Raw genomic sequence first — 27,561 nt, 5'->3', positions numbered from 1 at the left:
AGATGGCTACATATAGGATATTTATAGGTCTGTGTATATTCATGGGTTTGGATAACACGTGTATTCCCTCTCTGGAGCTGGAGGGTCCAGGAGCGATGACTCCTTAATGGCCACGATCTCATGTATGCAGCATCAGATTTTGGTTTCTCGTTCCGTTCTCTGAAAACAAACCTACCGACCAAAGCAAAAAAAACGAAAACTAGGGCCCTTTGGAGAAGCGGCTGATCCCCGGGCTGGGGCAGGAAGTACATGAGAGGAGCCTGAAGGAGGCTCTGGGCCCAGAAGGTCCGGAGGCTCTCAGGGCCGTCAAACACCCACGATGGGGGCACGTCAAATGGAAACGCCAGCTACTTCAAAGAGCTCCCGACCACCAAAGCTAGACAGATTCAGACACTCAAGTAAGTAAAGCAGTGTTGGGTTACAACCCACAGTATAAGTACCCACGAGCACACGCTGATGTAAAGGATTACACAGATAAATAAACGGGGTGAGACAAAGTCTCTTGTGCAGAAAAATCCCAAGAGATTTATGCAAGTCCTCCGTCCTCGAGAAGATGGAGCGAGGCTCCTGACCTCTTACGTGTGGGCTGTGCCTTGTGGTTTCCTTCCAAAGAGGGCCGTGTGGCAACAGAAGAATGACTTGGTGACACACCTCAGCCCGGTGGTCCAGCTCAACACCAGCGCCACTGGTCGTGTGAGCGGCGCGTGTCCCCCATGCGGTGTGCTGCGAAGGCCACTTCACGGTTGTGGGATAGTCTTCCAGACCCGGAACCTGATGTAATCCTGAGGAAAACAGCACAAAAACCCAGTGGAGGAAGTTCCATGGGCGGAATCCCAGAAAAGAAACAGGACATTAGGTAAAACGTAAGAAAGTCCGAGTGGCGTATGAACTTTAGCTAATAATATTGTAACAGTCTCACTTCATCCATTGTGACAAAGGTTAATGTTAATATAAGGTGTTAATAAAAAGGGACTACGTGGCAGAGATGGAAACTCTTTACTGTCTCTTTGCAACATCTGTGCCAATCTGAAGTTCTTCCGAAACACAAAGTTTATTAAAACAGTTTTGTAAAAGGGCAGATGCATTTTAACAACAAACCAGTTTTAATTGGTGAGGAAAAAAGTACAGACTCTTCAAAGAAGGACAAGTCCTTTTTTCCTGTAAATTTACGATCCAGGCAAAAAAAGGTTGTGTGTCAATAAAACTGAATGACAAAGGAGAATTAGGATGGGAAGGGAATTGCAACGTGATATCTGAGCTGCAGCTTAGCAGACGGTGGGCTCGGTGAACAGGAGGGGCTGGAATCAACTCGAGCTGTTGCCAATGCTTTATCTGAACCAGACACTTTGTGTCTATGATTATGCACTGAGTGCTTGACATCATTTAAAATGCTTTCCAGCACATTTCACCCATGCAGGCATGATACGTAACACACACCCGAGTCCGTTAGATTGTTGTACTTCCTTATTTCTTCCAAAGCATTTGTTAAAAGAAATAACGCAGTGAAGTTCAGCAGAAACCCCCCTTTTCCAGCCTTTGATCCAGGTCTCTCCCTCCCGAGATTGGCTTCCAGTGTTCACATTCCTATTTTTATATGCATACGATGTACGCATTTATGAATAAGTGAGCTATACTATTGATTTCTATTGCTTTGAAATTTTATGTGGCTAGAATTGCTATCTTTCCTTTTGCAACTCGTTCTTTTTTGCTCAACATTATGTGTTGAGCTTTATCCTTATAGAAACCCATGTAGCTTTAGCATTTGGCATTTAGCATTTTAAATGCTGATGGTATTGCTCCACATGCATGCAGCAAATTCTCCTTGCGTCTGTAAATGACCATTTAGGTCGTTTCCAAAATTTCTGGATTGGAAGGTCTACATATCTTTGGCTTTACGTGATGTCACCAAATGGCTCTTGAACCTGTTGTATCAGGTTACACTGCCTCACAGCACGGGCAGGGGTCCGGCCCGCCATGCTGAGTGTGAGGGGCTCAAGGCGTGGGCTGGAGAGAGCATCCCGGGAATGGGACATGGGCCCTGAAGCTGGAAACGGAGAGCCACCTGCCGGGATTGGCAGCGGGAACGCACGAGAGGTGGTGGGAGGGGCCCCTTCCTCTGTGCATCATCAGCCAGCTGTCTGGGGCCGCGGTCTGCAGCATGGAGGTCCAATAAAAAGCGGGGTGCAGCAGTGTGGGGGTGAGCGGGAGCCCGCCAGGCACCTTGGCATCTCTTAGCCTCCTTCTTTATCATGAGCTTCTGAGAGCAATGGCCTCTGTGTTACGGCTGTAACACGCTCAGCAATGGAACCCTGAGGGAGGAGGAGGAAGGAAAGAAGGAAAACAGAGCTCCTGGCTCCACCAGAGTGGCACCTTCCATCTCGCAGGACCTCCAGGGACGCCCGCGCGGGACCTCACCCCTGGCCCGCGTGCTCCAGGCTCCCCTCCTTTTCTTCTCGTTCATGAATCTTTCTTCGTTTTTCTCCTTTGCAAGCTTAGGTCTTCTATGAAAAGTATGTGTTCATTGCATTCTATCTTACATTTCCAGGAGAATTGCATTTGTAAGGGATTTTTTAAAAATTCATTGATCTGCCCTATTGCTGAAACTAGGAATTTGACTATAATGTGTAATGCCCGTACACAGATCTCTGAAGTGCATATTTATGTACATATTTTACAGACGATGCACATCCACACACCCCCGCCCTCCACGCCAGCATCGTGACTGTGTGGCTGAGCGGAGAACATGCCTGCCTTTGCCGCCCCAAAGGCTACCGAGTCCCGTACAGATGCTATTTCCATGGGGGCTTGTCTGGAGTCTGTGTCTTGTCAAATCTGGGTTCTGTCTCTCCCAGGGCGCCCCCTCAGGAAGGTACTGGCTCCCGCCCACCCTGCATGCACCTGCTAAAGGCGCCCGGGATTAAGCGCTGGGCCATCGGCTCTTTGCTAGGCTGCGTCAGCCACGTTCCCGCCTCTGTCTGTCCCTCGGGCAGCGCCCCCGTGCCCCCGCCGTGGTCTGTCAGCCCCTGCAGCCCAGGCCGGCCGAGCACACATCCCCTGTACAGTTTCTCCTGCCTCAAATTCAACCTCTTACTCTGGTAAAGAGTCCAAGAGTGGACTGTAGAACATGACTGTATTTGGAGTCAGGGTTTTTGCCGAGGAGATTAAGGTAAAACGAAGTCCTTAGGGTGGGCCCTCGCCCAGGCTGGCTGGGGCCCTTGTAAGAAGGGGAGGTCAGGACACAGACACACGGAGGGTTGACCACGTGAGGGCACCGAAGAGGACGCCCATCTGTAAGCCCAGGAGAGGGGGGCCCAGGAGGAAGCCTCCTGCCCACTCCGTGATCTCGGGCTTCCAGCCTCCAGGACTGGGAGGGTCAATTGTTGTTAAAGCCCCTGTCTGTGGTATTTGTCACACAGCCTGAGCTGACCGATGCATCAGTCAGTGTACCAGTCAGCGTCTCCACCTCATGGGTGCACTGGGCGTAGACACACGACCCACGTGGGGGCTTTTCCTGCAGCCTTTGAGAAGAAGAGCCCTCTGTCCCCAAATATTCTAGAGCAGTCCGTGTGCAGCCCAGGGCAGCTGCCGGCCACTGCGGTCCCCTGGTGGAGGGAGGTGCCCGAGCGAGGCTCAGGGCAGAGCAGGACAGAGCTGCGACGTGGACAGAGGCCGGGTTGTGTCCGAGCCCAGCTGTGGGGGCCGGGGCGCCGGCTGCACCACAGCCCTGGCCCCGGTGCCGGGGTCCCCGCGGGGACAGCAGGTCTGCGTGGCCCCCCCGGAGCAGTGGAGGCGGTTCACATTCCAACGACCTCCTGCCGCCGCGGGAGTGTGAGAAGCATGACGGAAACGCGGGCCGACGTGAGTGATGCGAATCTCCGGCTCTGTCTTCCTTTTCCTAAGCAAGTGGCCTGATTTTTGTCGAATGCGGCTTTTCCCAGAGGGTAAAGTGAGCAGATTTCTGGAGCTTGAAATGGCAGTAGTCATTAAATTAACCCGCTTCCCCTTAGAACATCTTCCTGGTTTGTTCTGGAAGTGACAAGGGCAATCACACGGCTGGGCTTGGCCCCCCGAGCAGTCTCTGCCCCTCGTAATATTTGCCTCCCCGGGAGAGAGTGCTCAGTTTCCCCAGCAAGACAAGCGTTACATTGCTGGGGCTCACTTGCTCATTCATTCATTCATTCATTCATTCGCTGGAGGCAGGGCAGGACCACAATGCAAGTACACAATGCATTGACCACAATGCAAGTCACCGTAGGGCACCTGGCACTAGACCTGTGTTACCGATGTCACTGAGAAACCCATCTCGTTAAGAACCACTAATCGTGGGTGTGAAGGAACTCACTATGGACTGGACGGACCTCAAGTGAGGACTTCGGGACAGGAGCACAGTCTGGGGGCCTCGCGGAGGTGAGACAGCGGAGGCCGCCCCGCAGGAAAGTGAGGCCGAGCCAGGCGGGCAGATCGGGGGCGGGGGTGCCCTGTGCGGACACCCCCCTCGGGGAGCAGGGGGAGAGGCCTGCGCAGCCCGGGGGCCCGTGTCTGGAGGCCGCGGGCCTGCGGCCACACCTGCCTCCCCGCACTGCCGAGCGGGGACACCGGATGTCCAGACTCGCCTCCTGCCCGGAGGGGCCACCACGTCAGTTCCCGCTTTCCTGGGAGCTGGTCCCCCCTTTTCTGGGCACTGGCTCCAGCATCAGAGCAGGTACCCCCCCCAGGAGGCACCGGGAGCCGATCACAGGACCCGCCGTGAAAGTGAGGGGAGCAGACGGAACAGCCCCACTGTCCCCCAGTCCTGACCCTCCATGGTGGGAAGGTTCACCTCGGTGGGTCTTCTCACTGTACGGGGAGGAAACGTGCTTTGGCCGCTGTGATTTTAGCAGCAAGATCGTAATACCCAGTAGTAAGGGGAAATGACACAGAATGAGAACAAGGTTTCAACTCACAGCCCGGGGGCAGGCAGACACCCATCCATCTTTCCTCCTGTCTCTCCCTGACTCTCGGTCTCTGTCTTTCTGTCTCCACTTATCTCTGTCTCCTTCTGTCTCTGTCTCTATCTTTCTGTGTCTCTGTGTCTGCCTCTCTGTCTATGTCTATCTGTCTCTCTGTGTCTGTCTCTGTGTCTCTGCCTCTCTGTCTCTCTCTGTCTTTCTGTCTCTCTGTTTCTGTGTCTCTGTGTCTCTGTCTCTCTATGTCTATCTGTGTCTCTGTCTCTGTCTCTCTGTGTCTCTCTCACACACACCCCCTAATGGATGTCAGGCCTCAGCAATTTTCTCCACTCGGGTGACAGGCTGAGGCAGGGTTACGATGGACGGTCAGACCCGCCCCCAGGGGCACACCCCATGTGTACGGTGCCCTTGCCCACATGTAGACCCCAGGCTGGCCCTGATCCAACAGGAAACACAGGCTGGGGGCTGGGCACAAATAGCACGGGGGTGTGACGGGTGGAATCCAGACTGGGGTGTGTCCACAGGACAAATGACCTTCTTTCTTCGACAAAGAAGACCAAACCCAACACCTCCACCAGCGGCAACACACACTCCGAGGAGAGTGTCACCCCCAGACACAGCAGCCCAAGGCAGTGGACCTTGTCTGGCTGTGAGAACGATCCACGTGAACTCCATGCAGAAGGCGGCGGCCGGCAGAGCCCCGCAGGTCGGGGGACGTTCCGGGGTGCGAGGCCGTCCTGCGCCCCTGCTCAGAGGTGAGTCCTCCGGCGGTGGTACTGAGGTCTTGATTGTGTCACCAGCTGATTATCCGTAATCTCATGGGGCTTTAGTGGGCGGGGTTGTGGCTGAAACAAAGGCGGACGTGTGTCAGACGGTTAGTGCCCGGTGGTGGGTATGGGGCTCGCTGCGCCTTCTGCCTACCCAAGATGCCCAAACCGCGATGGAGGGGACACGCTTTGCAGGGAGTTCTGGGGTCTGTCTTTCAAGGCTGGTGGGAACGGCGGGGCACAGCCCAGTTGATCATGGAACCAAGGCCTCCGATCATCTGACCCTCAGGGTCCCAGGGAAGTGTGGTCCCGGGCAGCCACGCAGACAGACATGGACGGTGTCCCGTGGCTCATGCAGAAACTGGCCACAGGATCCTGCCTTCCAGAGACGGGCCGAGAGCAAGAAAGCACCAAATTGCCGAGAAGGAAACGCTTTCCTGCCTCAGGCCTCAGAATGGATGGGAAGCAGGTGCTTGGTGGAGTCAGAGGACCGAGGTTTCACTCCCGGCTCCCGCGATCCGGGCGAAGGCGTCAGGGGCTCGGAAAGAGAGGACCCCACCGAGGATGGCCCGGGACCCCCCGTGGGGCCCTGTCAGGGCCCCGTAGCCCTGGTTTGTCGACTCCTCTTCCAGCGCCGGGGCCGCAGAGGGGCCGTGTTCAGACTCGGACATTGTGTTTGAATGAATGAAACCGTGTATGTGAATTCCAAGTCGCTACAGTGAAGGGTCTCCTGGCTCTGTACCTTCAGCTCCATGTTCATGGCCCCGACGTGAGCTTAGAGCTCTGGCCCCTCCCTTGTTTGCACTCTTGTACTTGGACCCGATTCACCTGTATGTGCATATGTATATGTATACGTACACACAGATACACACAGTGGTGAGGGAGATGAACTCAAATAGAGGGGTGTGTGTGTGTGTGTGTGTGTGTGTGTGTGAGGTGGAGGTAGACCGTATACACACACACATACCTATTTGAGAATGGGTATCATCATACGATCCCCACCCCCCAGCACACACCCCACCCTCACTTACGAGTTCAGATGATCCATTTCTTCCCCACCCTTCAATGTGGACCAGGCTTTGTGACATCCCTCTAAAGAGCACAGTGTGGACGGTCAGGGAGAGTCACTTTGCAGCAGACAGCCTTGACAAGCACACCTCAGCCTGGTGACGGAGGTCGGCGTCTACAGCCATATGTCATGTTGACAGCACATGCCCCCGATATGATATGATAATAGAGACACTTTACCTCTGTGGGCTTCGTACCTGAGACTCACACCCACTGTTTAACCATGCGCAAAATGTCAGACGGGCCCAAATTGAGGGACAGTCTACAGAATGCCTGATCAGTACTCCTCCAACGTCAAGGTCATCTAAAGCAAGAACATGGTGAGAAGCTGTCACAGCCCAGGGATGTCTGAGACTAAATGTTCTGCCATGTCCCTGGATGGGCTCTTAGGACAGAAAAAGGAAATTAGGGGAAAAAAACAAATGACATCTGGATGAAGTATGAACTTCAGTTAATAATAACATATCGATATTGGTTCATTAGTTGTGACAAATGTACCATAGGAATGGAGGATGCTGACAATAAGGGAAATTGGGTGTGTATAGGAACTCAGTGTACTATTTTTTGCAACTTTTCTATAAATTCTAAAATAAAAGTCTATTTAGGGACATCCGGTTTCAACTGTGACAAGGAAGGAGCTTGAAAGTTGCCACTCTCATCTTTACAATGAGAAAAAAGCTGAACAAACTGGAAACCAACGACTTTTCTTGAGCCGCCAGAGACCGGAGGGGGCAGGACGACACGCCACCCACGGTCCGGAGAGACAGAAATGAGGAGGGCCACGGCCGAGAGCGGCGTACCTGGAGCAGCAGCCGCTGCAAGGAAGACTCCGGTGCTAATTCTGACAAATGACAGAGGCCAAACGTGGATGACGTGGGAGGGAGAAATCGCCGGGGGCCCCACACCTCCGTGGGTTTTGCTCACAGGAGCCCCCGAAGGGTCTTCACAGTGAGGAGCCCAGGAAACCCCCTGGCGGTTCTTGCAGGGGAGGTGACCTTGCAGGGGAAGGGGGTGACCTTGCAGGGGAGGGGGTGACCTTGCAGGGAAGGGAGGTGACCTTGCAGGGGAGGGGGTGACCTTGCAGGGGAGGGGGGTGACCTTGCAGGGGAGGGGAGGTGGCCTTGCAGGGGAGGGGGGTGACCTTGCAGGGGAGGGAGGTGACCGCACTGGGATAAGCCCAGAGCACTTTCCATCACAGTGACCTGCTCTCTAGAGAAACACCGTCACCAGAATCTCCTCTTCCCGCGGCCGGCGGGGGAAGGCAGGGGTCCTCCCCAGCCCCCGGCGGCCCTCCTGCACCACCCGGGAGGAGGAAGAAAGCCAAGAAGCAGCTGTGAGCGTCACGGCCCAGGCCACGGTACCACTGACGAACAGAGATCTCGTTCTAGGCCTGGGCTTCCTCCCTGCCCTACTGCTACGTCCCCATCACCAGGACTGCCCACAGTAACCGTGGCCTGCAGCCGAAGGAGCCACACCGTGCAGAATGGCAGACGGAGTTCTTAGGAAAACCCAGAGACAGCAGAGGTGACAAAAGCAAGGACGTTCCAGGGATTTGAAGCCTCTGATGCCTACAGCTACGGTGAGCATAAAGTACAGCTCGACTCCTAGCCAGGTTAACATGAAACACACCAAAGACCTTTCATCTCCATTTCTACCCAATAAACCATGTCCAGATTTCAACCAAAAAAAAAAAAAAAAAAAAAAAAATCACAAGGCATGCTAAAGGCAAGAGAAAACACACTCTTAAGATACAAAGTAAGCATCAGAAACAGACTCATACAGGACACAGAATTTAAAATTATCAGACAAGGAATTTCATTTTTTATAGTTTATTTATTTGGGGAGAGAAAGGGGTAGGTGCAAAGAGAGAGATAGAGAGAAAGAATCCCAAGCAGGCTCCTTACTGCCAGCTCAGAGCCTGATGTGGGGCCCTGTCCCACGAACCGTGAGATCATGCCCTGAGCCAAGATCATGAGTAGGACGCTTAACCACCTTGAGCCACCCAAGCGCCTCCAGACGAGGCGTTTCAAATAACCATGATTAAAACGTTCAGGGGTCTAATGGGAAAAGTCTGTCACAGGCAAGAACAGATGAGTAAGGTAGCAGAGAGACAGAAATTATGAGACAGAATCAAAAGGAAATGCTAAGGTTAGGGAGAAAATATTTCCTATACCCTTCGAGAGTCTTCTGACTGTCTAAGAATTAAATTGACAGGATATAGACGAACAGGAGAAAGTCAAATTTGATTAAATAATTACATAGACATGAGGTTCCGAAGACACTCTGGCAGATGAGGGATAGATGTCATCCTGAACTACGGAGAAGGGTAGAGGCCTGGGACTGTAAAGAGGAGGAAGGTAATTTACAGGAAAGGGAAAGAGAGTAAACGTTTCGCAGACAAATGTTTTCTGGATCCTAAGGAACAGTGGGGCATGAATAGGAATTTTAACATCAAGACTTTGCCGGCTTCCTCGTTTTCTACCATACCTAGTTCACATTATACCAGTTATCTGTGGTGTGAGTTCCCTCCCCAGACCAGGTCCTCTACCCCAATTCAGGCGGTATGGGGGAAGGTCAGAATTCCTTCCTGAGCCTTCTGTTTCCCAACAATGGTCAGCCTACCACAATCCACATGCTAAGGGGACACATTTTGGGATGGCCAGTTTTGCTCCCCTACACGGAGGAGGCCATTCGTCATCCCGTAACACAAATGACAAATGCCTCTCAGGGATTCACAAGTAGACTGGATACAGATGAGAGGAGAATCAGTGAGGGAAGGCATGTCAATAGACACTGCCCAAACTGAAATGCAAAGAGGGAAAAAAGGAAATAAAGACAGGGTGGGGTTAGAGAATAAACTAGAATTGTGAGATGATAGGAAAATTATGTGCACAATGGGAATACAGAAGGAGAAGGGTAGAAAGCAGCAGAAAGAATATTTAAAGTGATAATGGCAGAACATTTTCCAAAATTAATGACAGCTCTAGGAAACAATAGATCTAGGAAATGATAAATACCAAAAATCTGCACAAAGCACATCATGGTTACACAAAGAGGCAACCTCGAAAGACCAAAAGAAAAGTAACCTCACCTGGAGAGGAACGGGGATAAGAATTGTGTGGGCCATCTCTTCAGGAACCATGAGGACAAAGAGAGAATGGAGTAAAATATTTAAAGTGTTGGAAGAAAACAAAGGTTAACCCAAAATTCGCCTTCAAAAGTAAAATCAAAACAAAGACTTTCTTAGAAAAACATGAATTCATCGCCCAACAAGAAACCCTGCAAGAAATGTCAGGAGTTGTTCAGGAAGAAGGAGAATGATGCTATCAGACCTACAGAGAGGAGGAGCATCAGAGAAAAAATAAGTGAAGGTAAAATAACTTACATTTTCCCCTTGTTTTAATTGATCTAAGAGATAAGTGCCAAAAGAAATAATAGTAAGGATGTGTTGGGTGATTAGAACATATGGATAAGTTGTGGGTGCCTGGCTGGCTCAGTCCATCTTCAGGGTCATGAGCTCAAGCTCCATGCTGGGCATAGAGTTTACTTAAATATTAAACAAAAAAAGAACATGTGGATAGGTGAACTGAACAACAGCAATGTTATAGGAAGAGAACTAAGATACTCTGTTATAAGGCGCATGCACTAATTTGAGGCAGCATGTTGTAATTTGAGAGTACATTTAGATTAGTTGTAAATGTAGGCAAACCCTAGGAAAGTCACGAAAGAGTTGAAAAGGGGATATGATTGATACACTAAGACATACAAGGAAATGGAATATGTAAAATTCTCAGAAGCAGAAGAGAGGAAGAAAATATGAAACGCAGAACAATAAATAGGAAATAGAAACATGATAGATATTCATTCAACTACATCAATAATCACTTTAAATGTGAATGGTCTAAATCTCTCAAAGACAAAGCTTGCCAGAATGAAGAAAAACCACAAGACCCACCCAACTATATGTTGTCTACAAGAAACTCACTTTGAATATAAAGACACATAGAGATAAAAAGTGAAGAGATGGAGAAAGATAGGTCATGCTAACACTAATCAAGAGAAAGAGTAACTGTTAATTCCAGACAGAACAGACTATAGGCAAGGAATGCTATCAGGGATGAAGAGGGGTGATACATAATGATAAACGGGTTAAATCTCTAAGAAGGCATAGCAGCCCTTATTGTGCATATATCTAAAATCAGAATGTCAAAAGTGTGAGGTAATAGTGAGTAGAACTTGAAAGAGAAATGGATGCATCCATCATCACGGTTGGAGACGTTGGTATCTACGAAATACTCCATTCAGCATTCTTTTCGTGCTGGCATCAAACTTCATCAAGGAAGACCACATACTGGGCCATAGAGCACTCGTTAACAATTTTAAAAGCATAAAAATAATATAAACTATGCTCTCAGACCATGGTGGAATTGAAATAGAAATTATCAACAAGGAGCACAAGCTGCCACAATCCAAAATATTTGGAGACTAAACAGTACCTTCCTAAATAACACATGGGTCAAAGAAGTCTTACAGGAAATTAAAATATACTTTGAAACCAAACAAGACTTGCCAAAATTTGTGGGATTCAGTGAAAACAGTGCTTAGAGGATATTTTTAAGCATTGCATTCATATATGAAAAAGGAAGAAAGATTTAAAATCAATAAGCTACCATCTTAGAGATACCGGGAAAAAAGAAGAGCAAATTATGCCTAAAAGAAGCAGATGAGAAGATATAATAAAAATTACAGCAGAAAGAAATCGAATTGAAAATAGGAAAATTGAAATATGGAAAACCAACAAAACTCAAAATAGGGCCCTGGAAGAGATCAGTGATAAAACTGATAAACCTCTGGCCACACTAACCAAGATGGTGAGCAGGGACACAAATTATTCATATCAAATGTAAGAGAGGTAGGTCATCATGGCTGATCCCGTGGGCATTAAAAGGATACTAAAGAAACACTACGAATAACTCTATATCCACAAATTTAATACCTTCGATGAAATGGAACAATTTTTTAAAGAGAACAATCCACCAAAACTCACACAAGGAAAAATAGATCATTGGAATGGTCTATATCTATTAAAAAATTGAATCAATAATTAATAACCTTCTGAAATAGAAAGCACTAGGCCCAGATGGATTCCCTGGTGAATTCTACCAAACATTTAAGGAATAAATTATACCTATTCTTTACTATCTCTTCCAGAAATGAGGAGCCAAGGGAATACTTCCTTAAATCATTTTATAAGACCCACATTATCCTAATATCAACATCAGATAAGAATTACAAGAAAGGAAAACTTTAGATCAATATCTCTCATGACCATAGATGCAAAGATCCTCAGTAGTATATTTGCTAATTGAATCCAACTATGTATAAAATGAATTATGCATTACGACCAGAACCAAGTGGGATTTGTTTCAGGTATGCAAGATTTGTTCAACTTTCAAATAAGTCAGTTAATGTAATCCATCACATCAACAGGGTAAAGAAGAAAAAAAAAAAGATCATAGGATCATATCAGTAGTTGCAGAAAAAGCATTTGACAAAAATCTAACACTCATCTCTATCAGAAAACTAGAATAGAGGGGAACTTTCACATTTGGTAAGGAACATTCACAAAATACCTACAGCTCATACTTCATGGTGACAAAGTTGATGTTTTCTCCCAATATCAGGAAGAAGGCCAGGATGTGCTCTCTCAAAAGTCCTACTAAACATCTTCTGGAAGTCTTAGCTAGTGCAGCAAGACAAGGTGAGGGGAAAAAGTGTATACAGTTGGGAAGAAATAAAACTTGTTCATAGATGACATGATCATCTATGTAGAAAATCCCAAAAAGAAGACCCTCTAACTTCTGAAATAAACACCATATTATAGCAGGCTGTAGACACTAGGTTAATACACGAGTCAAGTGATTTCTCATGCACCATCTATGAACAATCAGGGTTTGAAATCCATAAAACAAATACCATGTGTAATAGCACCTCTCCCCCTCAAAGAACCCCAAAATGACAATACGCTTAGAATGTGCACAGGCTCTCTGTGCGGTAAAACCCTAAAACCCTGATGAGCTAAATCAAAGTTCTAAGTTGATGGACAGATCGTCTATGTTCATGAATTGAAAGACTCAACATTTAAAAAATGTCAGCCCTTTCCGATTGGGTCATGGGTTCAATGCTATGTCAACAAAATCCCAGAAAGTTATTTTATAGATATTGATGAAGTGACTCTAAAGCGTAGGTAGAAAAGTTTAAGACCCAGAACAACCAACACCACGGAGATGAAACCAAGCTTGGAGGAGTCGCATTTTGACTTTAAGGCTTAGCCGAAAGCCTCAGTGTCAGGGACCTGCCTTGGAGAAGGAATAGGCCATAAGTAATGGCAGAGGAATGAGTAGTACAACCCGCAAAAGGACGGTCAACTCACCCCTGGGGAGGGCATAAAGGCAAGTCAGGGCAGAAAGAATAGTCTTTCCAGGTGCTGGAGGAAAACGCAAAACCAAGCCAACGTAACAACACGTCCCTCACACCTTTCACAAAGGTTAGCTACATGCGGATCACAGACCTAGAGGCAAAATGCACAGCTACAAAACAGAGAGCAGGGACGACAATGGAAGTGACCTTGGTTTCAGGACAAGGCTTTGGATGTAGCAACAGAAGCACAACCCTTGAAGAAGAAAAGGAAGCTGGACTCTGTTAGAACGATTAACTTCTGCTCTGCAAAGCCCGGCTCAAGACAACGAGAAGACAGGTCACAGGCTGGGAGAAAACACGCCACATGTGTCCTTCAGAAGTAGCCGTATGCAAATACTCAGAGAGCCCCGCAAGGAAACGGCCCAGGCACGAGCTGGGGGCAGGGTCGGAACAGACGCCTCAGCTAAGAAACACGTATAGGTTGCAAGTAGGGACATGAAAAGACGCTCAACATAATCACCATTACAGAATTGTGAATTAGACCAGTAACGGGATGCAGATTCACCTGTTAAAAATGGCTCTCTCTCTCTCTCACACACACACACGCACACACACACACACAGTTGGCCACACCACGTGCTGGTGAGGACATGGCACAATAGGAACACTCATCCGTGGCTGCCAGGAACGAGGAATGGTGCAGCCACCATGGAGGACAGGCAGGAAGATTCTTTTTATTTTTGTTAAGTTAACTTATTAATTTTGAGAGAGACAGAGAGAGAGCACCAGCAGGGGAGGGGTGGAGAGAGAGGGGGACAGAGGATCCGAAGCAGGCTCCGATGTGGGGACTTGAACTCAGGAACCATGAGATCATGACCTGAGCCAAAGTCGGATGCTTAACTGACTGAGCCGCCCAGGCGCCCAGGAAGATCCTTACACAGCTGTAGTCTCACTGTTCACAGTCACATGCCCCGGTATTTACTCACCCGATCTGGGGACTTGTGTCCACATAAAACCCACTTCTAGTGGCCTTATTCATAATCACCCCAAACCGGAAGCAAATGACTTGTCCTTCGGCAGTGGGAGGATGAGCAACCCAGGCTACGCCCCGACAATGGGATGTTATTAAGTTCTAAACAGAGGGGCTAGGACGTCACAACAAGCATGGGTCAACCTTGAATGCACGCGACGAAGGAAGCTGTTCTGAGAAGACCTTCGCACTATATGATCCCAATGATATGACATCCCGGAATGGGCAAAATTACAGAGGGAGTAAGAGCGTGGTGGCCCGGGTGCCAGGAGGAGGGAAGAGCGCTAAGTGGATGGGGCCCGCGGCTCGTCCAGGGCTATGGGACTGTTTTGTCTGACAGCCGCGTGCATATGATAAATTATACGTATGCTGTGTATGTATGGATGATGGATGACAGGTTCTGTGAGCAGATGACGTTATGCATCTGTCAAAACTCATAGAACTTTACAGCACAAAGAGTGAAGCGTAATGTATGCAAATTTGAGCCGTCATTTGGGAGGTTATGGGACCCGGGAAAGAACACAGAAGGTGCAGGAAGGGAAGCCCTCACTCTCCTGCTTGCAGGGAACTCACTGCATCGCAAACATCCTGGCCAACCTCGCCAAACCGCGTGGGGCTGGGTGCTGACCTAAGGAACTGGAAATGAGCGGGCTCTGTAAAGCAGAGGAAAGGCCCCCATGCCCTGAGATCCGGCCGATGAAGTCCTCTCCCGGGGCAGTGGTTAACTGTCTGACCCTCTTGTGCCTGTAACCCTGGATTTGAGCAGTTTAGCACAAGGAGAGCCGAGGGTGGGGCCAGGCTTGTCGCGTTCGAATGGGAATTTACAGAGAAGCAAGAAGACTCTAGAAATACTCACATAGGATTGGAGGCATCAACCCAAAGTCGTGTTTAATGTCACATAAATCCGACGGCTGCAGACAGAAACGTTTCCGGTGATGTGCGCACACGCTGGCACACAGGTTAGCATTTAGACATGCGTCTCCTTGCTCTGCGGAGAGGGCCAAAAACGCACGTGGCCCAGCAGCAAAGAGCAAGCTGCGTGCCCAGATCGTGGTCTCTGATGCGATTTTTCAACGAGAGAAACCAGGGCTCCGGGGAGAAACGACTGATCTGAGTCTAGGACTGGGAGGGAAGAAACAAATATATACAATAGGCCTGTGAGCTTGTACTTCCAGAAAGTAAGGAAGAGCTCACAAAGGAAAACAAAAAAGGCACGGATGCAGAAATACCAAACGGGGGGAAAAAGTGATTTCAGAGGACACAGGAGCCACTGCAATTTCTCCCAGAGGCCAAAGTTGGAAAAATCTGAGCAATAAATAAATAAATAAAATAAGATTAAATTATAACCCGACGTATAACATAAATTCCCAAGTCCATACCTGTAGAAACAAATCATTGTAAGCGTAAACAAATAGGGTAGAAATGGCAGATCTCATGCAGGAAAATTCCAAATAATTCATGTAGCTGCTCTACCCTCAAACGGGGGGGTGTGGTCCCCGCCTGTTAAATGTGGCCTTCACGTGATGGCCTCCTTCCTCGAGGACAGGAGGGAAACGTCTGGGGGGGGCGGGTGGCTTGCGGCAGAGAAGCCTCACCAAGAAGAGCTCGGGCAGATTAGGGGCAGCCTCGGGAGTCCCACTCATACCGGGTGCCTCTCCCAGGACGGGCTGAGAAGACACACGCCCTCCGTGGTCTTCCTCCCAGCGGGGAAGATGCCTGGTGAGTCATGAGAAGGGCGTCAGGCGGCTCCCAGGGGGCGGCCACCCTGCAAAGCACCTGCCCTGCCTCCTCAAGGTCATGGGAAACAAGGGAAATCTGAGAAGCTGTCCCAGCCGGAGTCGGTGGAGAGGGAGTGACTGTCCTGGGCTGGACGCTGGAGCAGAAAGACGGACGTGGGGCAGAAGCTAAGGAAACGCGAGGGAAGCGTGGACTTCCATCGCTGCCGACGTGAATCTGCTCATTAGTCATAACGAAGGCACCGTTCCCGGGGCGAGGAGTTGGCCCCAGGGACACCCGGCCGCAGGGCGCACGGGGATGCTCTTCACTGTCTTCACAACGTGTCCATTCATCTAAAACTGTCTTAAAATAAGTCTACCATTAAAACATATGTTATCTGTAAACTATACCCCATTAACCAAAGAGAGAAGGTGAGCCCAGTCCACAATTTCGATCTTGGAACAATGAGAAGGAAAAGGCCTGGCCCCTGACTGTGCATCTCACGGCCGCCCATCCTGAAGGGGGTTCACCAGTCCACGCCTCCTGCCTGGGCCGTGTGGGACCCGGGATCGAATCACCGTGTCCTGGGGGCTTGAGCAACAGAAGCGGACGTCCTCACAGCTCCGGAGCCTGGCAGTTCCAAGATGGAGTTTCGGGGCATCCGGTTTTCGGTGAGGACCCTGCCTGGCTTGCAGCGGCCTCGTCCCTGCCACATGCTTTCCTGACCCCGTCTCTGTGCAAGTGCAGAGAGAGAGATGGAGCTCCATTGTCTCCTCTTACAAGGGCTCCGTCCGGGGGGACCAGGGCCAGCCCTCACGGCCCCATCTGACCCGATTCACCCCTAAGAGGCCCATGTCCACAGGCAGCCACACCAGGGAGAGGGCTTCAACATATGAATTTTGGGTACGCAGATGTGCCATCTGGACCCTTTTCCTGGCCGTGTCGTTTCCACAGCTCAAGCAGGACGTCAGGTGGGCAGAGTCCTGCAGGATGATTTACAGGCCATGCTTGAGTGGCTCGCGTCCCTTCGACCCACGGTCTTCCAGCCAGAACTCAGACTGTGACCCAAATGTCCTGACATGGGAGGCTGGGGGGCGGTCCCTGCTCCAGCAACCTGGGGACTCCATGTCCTCCGGGTGGGGGGGCGCCCTCCTCCTCCTGTGCACGTGGAGGTCCAGGCTGCCCTTCCCTCTGCACGACTCCCCCACCCCCGGACCCCCGGGCAGGACCCAGCCCATGAGCCTGCAGAGCAGGGGCGGCTCACCAGCACCAGGATCAGGCGGCTCCGTGCAAAACGGTGCTTCCGACCCTCGAGGGACACCGAGTCCCTGGGCCACAGGGCTGCCCAGTTACGGTGACTTCCGATCATTTCTGTTGTGCCGGCGTGGTCTGGGGGCCTGCTGAGCGAGTGGGAGCGCTCGGGGCCCCGCCCGCCGCTCACCCGCCCCTGCGCCTGCTGCAGCCCAGACACAGTCCTGCAGTTTCGTGTGGGTTCTCAGTTCTTCGCAGACGCCCGACCGTGCTCGTGTTAACTCGCGGAACCCGAAGCGCGGCTGGGGAAGGGGGCTCATCACCCTCGCTTTCCAAATGCTGAAAATGAAGATCAGAGGAGCAACTAGTTGCAACAGTCTCAAGGATCTGAGCCCCAGACTGACCCCGGAGCCCGTGCCCTGGAAAAGTTCGTTTTGCTATGTGGTCTCTTTCTGGGCGTGTGGCTGCCCCCTTCTTTCTCTGAGGCGGGGGAGCAGTGTGACGGACACTGCCCTGCTTCCTGGAGCTTGGAAACCTGAGGACGCCTGGTCTGCTGTGTCCTGGGAGGCTCACGCCGTTCATGACTGTTTCTCAGGTGCAGAATGGCCACGTGAGGCTGTCTCTCGGCAGAGTCCTTGGGAAATGCAGAAACGCAAATAGAGGTCACAGAACCCCAGCCCCCAGATTGTTGATTTTCAAGACCAGCACTGGCAAAACACAGCATGCTTCTGCCCCTCCACCCCCCTGCCCATTGCATTTAGATCAGAGAGTGCCGTCTGTCCATCCTGCATCTCCTCTAGTTCGATCCAGCCTATGAACTTGGAGTATGAGGAGTGCCAGCTACTGAGCTCTGGGCTTCCTCTAGACAATGCTTCTCCAGGAAAATCATGCTCCCCAGTTTATTTCTGATTAAACAGGGAAGGTCCTGGAAGCTCCCTGCTTGGCTATAGCCAGGGCCCTGCATCCCCAGGGGAGGTTCTCAGGACCAGCGTGAATGCACCTCCAGCAGCGAAAAGCCCCCGTGGTGCTTGCCATCCTGCGTGCTCTGGACCAGTGGTGCCTCACGGTGTGGGCCCAGAGCATCGCCAATCCGGGCAAGATGCTACCATCCATCCCCGTGGGCTGCCTGGTAAGGGCAGGAGGCCTCCCCGGGCCAGTGGACCCACCGTCTGCATGGACCCTCTCCAGGGGACTCCAACCCCAGCGGCTGGCTTTAGGGTCTGTCCTTCAACCACTGACCTCCACCCTCGAGGCTGATTCCAGGACAAGCAGCAGATTCCTACCTCGGTCCATCAAGGAAGCTTCCATGAAGGAGCCGGAGTCGCTCAGACAAAGCACAGGTATAGAGTAAGTTGTTCTGAAAGTGTTCAGATGTTCAGGTAAGCGTAGATCACCGTGTGAGGACCTGTGTCCCCCAAGGAGGCCCCAAATGCCACCACTGACTCTTCTTTGCTTGGGACTGGTGGCTGCCAGTCTCTCCCTGTGTCTTCCCATCGTCTCCCATCTGACATAATGACTAAATTCCTCTGCATAGTGGTGTATTTAATACATTAGCCTTGTGAAATGCTTTCCATAGGCATCACGTCCCAGCAACATGGGGAATGATTCATTCATTCATTCACTCATTCATTCATTCACTGCTTACTCTGTGCCTGACCCAGTCTTAGGCTCGGTAAATTTGTTAATGGACTAATTAAGCAAAAATGTTATCTTATGTGCTCCATAAAACAAAAAAAAATGTCCAAGTTAGGAAAGAATACAATCTAGAGAGAAGGGGAAAAAAAACAGTTACAGGGAAAATAATGTTGAGCCAGCAAAGCCTGCAGTCCTGCACTATTGTTACGATCAGGCTGCATCTGGCCCCATGAGGAGCTTCCCAGCAACAGGAGCAAAAGAGGAAGCAAGATGACCACATGGTGTGCATCCCAGTGAGCTAAACTGTCGGACCTGATTCTCATGTCCTCTTTGTCTTCGTGGCCTTGCTGATTCTCCAGTGGAAGTAGCTGCTATAAGAGAACCAGAGAAGGGGGTTTGTTCGGGCAGAACCTGTAGGGGCCTGGCTGCCACGTGAAGCTGCTGGGATGGGCGCCGTGAGCTCCGACAACAGTGGACAGAAACCAGCCAGAGGCCGTCTTCTGAGTTAGTTTGATTTTTCTTTTCTTTTTTTTTTTGTTTTTTTAAATGTTTTATTTATTTCTAGGAGACAGAGAGAAAGACAGCGTGAGCAGGGGAGGGTCAGAGAGAGAGGGAGTCACAGACTGAAACAGGCTCCAGGCTCTGAGCTGTCAGCACAGAGCCCGATGCGGGGCTCGAACCCACAAACAGCAAGATCATGACCTAAGCAAAAGTCGGACGCTTAACCTACTAAGCCACCCAGGCGCCCCTGATTTTTCTTTTGATACTAAGTGATTTGAGCAAGTTGCATTGCTCCTCTGAGCCTTAGAGTTTCTATAAAAATGGAAACAGAACCTGTCCCTCAAAGGTTGTTTTCTTGAGTGAGTCAGTATATTTGAAAGTACCTTCTAAACTGTCACATGTTGGAAGAGAAAGGGTGACAGCAGTTACTCCATGGGAGGGAGGACATTGGGTGCGGGTCTGTGGCCGGATGGTGGTGTGCCCAGGGGGCTGATACACACCCGGAGACTTGGGCCCCCAGCCCTTCTGGACAAGCTCCCATCACCCACCGGAGCCCCAGGGATGAGGCAGAAGGGCGGCCCGGGGCCGACTGGGTGGCGTGCTGGCTGTCTCCCACCGCAGGACACAGCAGCCTGGATTTCCTGGTCTAAAGCACGGCTGATTTTCTTATGCTTGTGAATTCTGCAGGTCAGCGGTTTGCACAGATGTGAGGGCTGGGGGTGTCCTGAAGACCAGCACAGCTGGGACTGGGGATCTGAGCTCTCTCTGCATGGCTTGGCTCTTTCCCAGCATGAAGGCTGGGTTTCTAGAGGGAGCACGTCAGGCCAGTGAGCAGAGACCAGCCGGTCTCCCTGTCCCCGCCTGGAGAGTTACATCCGAGATGCCGTTCCTGGCTTCTAAGTGCACTTGAGCGTTGCCTGAGTCTATGGCCCCCACGTCCGAGCTCCCCCCACCCTCGGCTCTGGTTCTCTTCCAGAAGCTGGGCTGCTTGGGGCCCCTGGTCAGGGGCTCTATTTCCCTTCCGCATGCCTGTCCCTCCCGCCCCTGCCAGCTGCCTGGGGCTCCGAGCCCCGAATCACAATGATGCCACATTAGGAAATGCCACCTTTAATTAGTTATGGCCCCTCAGACTTCTTCTGGGAAGTCAACTACGCTTCCCCAGAAAGACGCGTTTAGTTTAGCTGTACAGATACCAACACCACTCGATTCACAGTTAATGCCAATTACAGTGAGTACTTTAAAACCCTCAGGTGCACGATTTACGTGTTGTTTCCCAGCTCTTGCTATTAATGCCTAGAAGCTGGAAAAGTGCATCTCCCGACGCCGAACACTTCTGTCCTTCCCGTGGGCAGCAGTGTGTGCTGACGTCACCTCCTTCGCTCTTCACGGGACATGACAGCGCCCTCAGACCGCTCACGGCAAGGGATGTATTTCCAGTGCAGGCGGCTGTGAGCGCCTTTGGTGCCTCCTGGGGGCTGAGGTCCCTTCTCCTCTCCACCTGTTGGAATCCAGTCTTGCTTCCTTGCCCTTGGAATCTCTTCACTGGGGGGTTCGTGGAGCCAGAGACCCTCGGGGGTGCAGGCACTTAGAGGCACCCCTGCAGGCTGGCTGAGCACAGAGACCAGCTGCCCCAGCGAGCAGAGGCCCTGGGGAAGGCCCGAGACACCTGGGCGTGACGTGCTGGGGACGCACTGGTTGGGACATCAAGCACCTGCCCAGGACCCCCTCCCCACCCACACCTTCTCACAGCCCCACCTAGTGCTGAGCCTGGGCCACCATCTGCGGGGACGTGGGGCTGTCCAGTGGCACCCAGACAGCAGCCCGGGGTGCTGACACAGGGCTGCGGCTCCTCATGTGTCCACAGTACCCCAAGAATTGCATTTGTGGAGCAGCATTTGGGTAAGACTTCCCACTGCATCCGGACCCCAGATCTTGCTGGCTAGCAAACAGCCACGTTTGGGAGAATTTTGTGATGAGCTCAAGCAGTACCTTCTTAATCCGTTTCCCCAGCTGGAGAAGCAAGTGCCTGCAGAGCACATTTAAGCAAATGGACTCTTTCTCTGGGAGCAGCTCTAGTGAGTCCCGCTCCAGGCACGGAGCTTCCTCTTTCTATGACAAATAGCCCTGGCTCCAGCTTGGAAAAAAACTCACTCACTGACTTTTTCATCTTGTACAAACAAATCATTACTGGTGGTTTGTTCATGGCTTGCGGGGGGCGGGGCAGCTGGGAAGCATCTGGGGTGATGCTTGGGCTCCTCTGATAATGTACGGGAAGACGGCACGTGGGCCCACCCGGCCCCAGAGAGGAGAAGGGTGTGCACGGCCAGGCTCCAAGTCACAAGTCCTGGGGGGAAAGAACAGGCTGGTGGACAGAGAGGTGGGAGCCAGCGGGCTGTCTCTGCCCATGCCCCCAGCTTGCTCTGGGACGGGGCCTCTGGCCCCCCGTGCGGGTACGCATCCGAGCAGGGCTGCCCCATGCGTTTGCTGCTGTGGTCCTGGGGTTCAGCGTCTGCCTTGTCCGGTTCGTGCCTCCCAAGCCACAAGCTGGTGAGTGGCAGGGGCCCATGCTTATGGAGAAGGGAGGAGGGAGAGGGAGGGTCTAGGCAGGCGAGTTGAGCCTGCTGTGAGGGCCACACAGAGAAAGAGGAGTTGGACTCAGTAAGAAAATGTGTGAATTTTGACGGTTAAAGCAATCATAAAAGAAGAGGGAAAAAGACCTTCCAGTACCCAATACTGTTCAGTGTTGCTGAAAGCAGACACTTTCCATGAGGGGCTTGAAGGGCTAGCTCTTGACCCAAAGTCTGCCCCCACCTTGGGGTCCCTGGGACCCATCAGCATGTTAGCTGACTGCATGTGGGTGCATAGCCTCAAGAGCTAAGTTCAAGTTCAAGGCCAAGGCCACGGGCATAGCAGAGGCAGCCTGGAACTTACTGGGCACACGTGTTTGGGGAAGACGCCTAACCTCGCTCAGCTTCAGCTTCCTCATTCATAAAATGGGATTTTCTGTTCTTGTCCCCCGGGGACTAAGACGCTCTGCCGACTCTCAACACTCAGCCTGGTGGCTCTGTGACCGATGGCCACTGGCTCAGAAGACTAGATTACCGATGTGTATTTTCATCCACCTTGTTCCAGAAGCATCTGAGGCCTTTCTGGGAAGCTTTGCAGGTGATCAGACGTCTGGATGCTCCTGGGGCTTGGGGTCAGCTCTGCCAGTGAACCAGGCAGGCTCCACTGAACACGTGGCCGGGGCAGCCTCGGCCCCTGAGGGTTAGCTGTGCCTCGTGCTCTCCAGTGGAAACCTGGGGCTAAGAGCCCTGCGTGCTGACAGGCCGCAGAGCCTCCTGCAGGGGTAGCTCTGCCTGTGAGACCCCGTCGGTGCTCGGGCACAGGGAGATAGCCCACAGGAGCGGTGAACCCCAGCTAAGAGCCCGCAGCCGCCTGCCTCCAGCCGCCTGCCTCCAGCTTCCTGCTGAGGCACTGCTGCCCAGTGACATGATGGAGACCCTTCCTCAGAGGACCCGAGTGGTGCCTCAGGGAGGGATTCTACCAGCACAGAGACGGGGACCCCCTGCCTAGATGCCTCTCCCGGCATCTCCTCTGCAGACCCCTGGGTGAAACAGTGCAGCCCGCTGGGTCCTGGTCACACCCATGGGGCCCTAAGCCATCAGCAAGGTTTGCGTGGGTTGTCAGAGGATGGGTTGTGTCCAAGGGTCCCCTCCTTCCCAGGGCTGCACCCGGGCCCCTCCAGTCCTGGGAAAAGAACCTTGCTCTGAGGAACGGCAACCTGTGCCAGGCCGTTTGCGTTTGAAATAAATTCCACAGCTGTCCTGCCCCTCACTCCTGGGCGTCTACACTGGGCGGCAAGCCCAGCTGAAGCTCCCTCCTGCCTCCCTCCCAGGCAGCACAGGGAGGATGGGCCAGTCTGAGCCACCTGTGGGACCCGGAGCCACTGCAGACAGAAGCCCTGGGTCAGGGGCTGCAAAGATCTTCATTTAAATGTAGATTTTGACTTTCTGCTCTTGCCTAGTTGGGAATACTAATTAGAGCAAGTGCTTGGATCATTTAAAATGCAGCACATTTGCAGATTTGACATTTTATTTTTCTGTCTCCCCTCTTTCCGTCTCTCTTTTTCAGATTGGGAGAATTTTTTCTCCCTCGGTCATGTTGGAAGCCTAAGATAACTCAAACTGCCCCTTTCTCAAATGGAACTCGAGGCGGAAGGGATGTCAGGGCTGAGTTCCACGCACCCACATGTGGGTTATGTGTGGAGCGCATGCTCACTGCATCTCGCTGGGTGCCACAAAGCCCCACCTCACGTCCCAAGTCCTGGGAAAGCACCGTCCACCGGGCTCCACACCCAACAAGAGGTGAGACAAGGTCCGTTACTAAACACAGACTAAAACAGAAAATGCAGATGGGAAGCGGCAGCCGGGGCGTGATGAATGGCCTGAGCCTCCCTCTGTCCTCATTCTGCTCTTTGGAAAAAAGAAACTTTCGTCTCTGCTCCCACCTTCGATGTCCTCCCTGGCCTGCAGAGGTGGTTCAGAGCCTGCTGCTTTCATCTTCACGAGGTTGGAAGGTATCTTGGCGAAGGCTGTGAAGTCAGAGTCCAAGTGAATTTTATGTGAAGACCCTCTTTCCCAGCAACCTTCCTGGAACAATCCATCTTCCCACACCACTATGTAATCTTTCCTCTATCCCGTGTTAAGTAGGGAGACTTTAGGGTTATTGATTCTGTTCCATTGACGTTTGCCCAGACCTGCATCCATCTATCATATCCTGTGTTTGCAGATTCCTGTGTAGTTTGGTGTCTGGTTGAACAAGGTCCCCTTAGTTGCCCTTNCCCCCTCCCCCCAGATAAACTTAGGAATGATTTTATGCCATTGTCAGAATAATCTCCATGGATTTTTAAATTAGAATTACATTAAATATGCACATTAATATGGAAAAGAAAATACTCATTATTTTCTTCTTATTCAACAACACAGGGCATCGCTCCCTTGAGCCAGACCATCTGTTACCCCTTTTAGCACGAATGTCTCCTTCCCTCACGTGAGAAAGGCATACTGCTAATCAGTGTGTATTTCTTATTGCTTTTATGGATATTCTGTTTTCCCTGGCCTTTTTATAGCCTCATTAAGATGCTTGCTGCAGCAAGGGACCAAAATAATAGAGACTTAGGTAGGTCTGGCCAGCAAAGGGGACACTGCCTTACAGACCAAGGAGGCCAGAGAAGAGAGGTTTCAGGCATGGGGTGATCAGTACTCTGGCTGTCTCCCAATTTTGCTCTGAGTCCTTTGGCATTGCCTCCTCCCATAGTCATCATGGACCTCGGGCTAGGTCCCCTCATGCAGGGGGCTGGACAGGGTGATATTTGCATGGGAGGAGCCCAGCCACCCCCAGTCTCTGTGACTCGTGATGACAGATCATGCCCCATAGGCAGTGCCGCTGGCTTAGACCTCATCTGGCATGTGGGATGCCCTCACAGTGGGGGCAGTATCCCAAAGGGAAATCTGTAGGCACCTAGCAAGGGGGAAAGGGTGAACATGGATTTGGGATGGGAACCAGCAAATACCCACAACAACTGGGAAAGCTGGACCATGGGATTTCATACAATATGGAGCTTAGCAGTGGCTAAGGTGCTGGGGAAGAAGCCACTGTTGCCACACGTGGGACCTCTTGCCTGGTGTTGCAGGAGTCAGTGGGCAAAGGTCAGAAAGGACAGCTGGACCTAGACGGCAAGGGGAAGGGAAACCAGGGCCCAGCATCACCCTCTCACCCTGTGGCCCTAATGCTGTACATGTTGGGCCCAGGGCTGGGAGCAGTCCCGTCAGGACATAGGGGACCCAGGGATCTGGGCTCCCAGATACAACCCTGTGCCAGGAAAGGAACCCACAGACCAGCAGGGATACCTATGGGAGAGACCAGCCCCACCTGAACCAGACCACCCCTAACAAAGTTGCCGTAAGGGCATTAGCTGGCCTCATCCCCAGGCCTGGGGCTCAAAGACCCCAGACTCTCACTGCCTGCTACCTCTTGAGAGGTAAACTCAGATGGGATCCTACCAGGTGGGGCCCCCATCACCAGTGGAGACAAGATGGTCGCTTGGACCCCACTTTCCATGCCAGGCCATGGAATTATAGGAGGATGAGCTCAAGGAGCTTCAAATCTCATTCATTTATTTATTCCATGAATCTGACAAGAATGTGCTGGGATTGTCCTCTGGGCAGGGTGGACCCTGTGACACGTTTAGGGGGGAGAAGTCCCAAGCTTGGGGGTCGTGTGAGGTGCAGACACAGGCAGCACATCAGTGTGTGGCAGGACGATCAGCAGGCCCCGCTGGGTGACAGATGGGCGTGGCCCAGGGAGATTGGGCCAGAGACTGTGTGCCACAACACAAAGAGAATAAATCTGCAAACCTTGGAGGGGGTGATTAGGGGCTGAGGGTCACGGCCAGGGAGCTGGACCCACCAGTGGATGATGCTAGGCTAGCAGTATGACATGGTGTTCCCTGAAAAATAACAGCCAACCCACTGCAGCTCTGAGTGGGCTCAGCCCGATTTCCAACATTTCACATATTAATTCACTCAATCCTCACGTGATCCTGATGTATAGAGGACACCCCGTCTTCATTTTACAGAAGAGGAAACCGATGCCAACAGCCAGCCAGGTGGTGAGTGGAGGGGAGAGGTGGCAATCTCTGGGGTCCTGGGCATCCAGCTGTATCTTCAACATCTTGCTGGAATTAAGCTTTTGCTTAATCATGTGGCTCATTTTTAGTTCAGTTTTTGCGGACAGTCATTTCAGACTCACCAGCCCTCTTGCCATCACCTCCGTGAGCTGCAGTAGCAACCCTGTCCCCAAGGGCAGGTGTCTGCACAGCTCCTGTTTTCCCTTGCCGTCAGCCACCAGATGTAACGGAGGCTCATCTGTCTGCAGGTTTGAAAGCAGCATGCACCAGCACCTGGGATTTGCAGGAGCACCAGGGGCATCTAAGCAGGATGCTCTGGGTGCCCCCCAGCCATGCTTCCCCTCCTCGAATCCTCTAGTCCATGTGGGTGATTTGTATTTGCACAGATTATCCTCTATTTCACCCATCACTTCAAATTTATCTGTTGCCTTCTCTGCCATCTCTCACATTCCAAAGTATTTACACAGGTCCGCATACCCTCTTTCTACTGGGACCTTTCTCCTGTCGGTGCGTTTGACTCCCTGCTGTCTTCAGTCAGAGTTTGCTTGCTGTGTTTATATTTCAGTGTCTTAGGTCCTCAGCTGATGTATCGATTCTTTTACTTTTCATGCTTCTAATGAGTTGATCTGTATGTATGAATATTAATTTATTCAAAAGTATTCTTTGAATGTTTCCCAGGTGCAGGACACTTTGTTCCTCGATGGTTGGGTGACGAGGAAGGCAAGTCTTTGCCCCAGGACTTCCGATCTCCTGGGAAGGACAGAGGCATGGCCAGGGAACATGGGGGCAGCCTGATGAGGAACAGAACAGGAATGAGCCCAAGGGGGCACTCGGGAGTCCCTGCCTCAGCCTAGGGACTGAAGAAAGTGGCTTGAGGAGAGGGCATCTCATGGGTGTTGTGACAGAAAGTGGATTCTGCAAACACACAGCCCAGGTGGTCCAGGAAGAGGGCAGTGGCTGTGTGCAGAGGTGAAGGGGGGCACATGGGGCATCTGGGGAAAATGAAGCAGGGATGCAGTGGCGGGAGCCAGGGGCCAGAGAGGTCTCTCTTTCTTTTCTTTTTTTTTTTTGAGAGGTCTCTCTTTCTGAGCGATCCTCTCTTGATGTTTGTCCTGATGGCAACAATAGAAATAATGGTCCCTCCTCCCTTCCTTTTCCCTCATCTTCCCTCCCGCCCCCGCCTCCCTCCTCCCCCTCCTCTCTCCTCCCCTCCTCCTCCTACCTTCCCTTCTCTCTCCCTCCCTCCCACTTCCTCCTCCCTCTTCTCTCCCTTTCTACTCCCTCCCACCCTCCCTCCTTTCTCCTTTCTTTTCCAGGAAGAGACCAAGTACTTGCACCTCTGAGTACAACTTGGGCCCCTATCCCTCAGCTTTAGACATAAACACCATGTGTATATTTCTGCTTGCTTTTACGATAAATCCTCATTTAGCAAGAGAATGTACTCTGCAATCTTCGCTTTCGAAAATTTGTTGGGATTCTTACAGAATAGACTAAGATAATGTCTGCAATGTCCAAGAATTATTGGAAATAATACAG

The sequence above is a fragment of the Crocuta crocuta genome, unplaced genomic scaffold (assembly GCF_008692635.1).
Source record: "Crocuta crocuta isolate KB4526 unplaced genomic scaffold, BGI_CrCroc_1.0 scaffold143, whole genome shotgun sequence".
Classification (NCBI taxonomy): Eukaryota; Metazoa; Chordata; class Mammalia; order Carnivora; family Hyaenidae; genus Crocuta; species Crocuta crocuta.
This window is presented reverse-complemented; position numbering follows the sequence as displayed.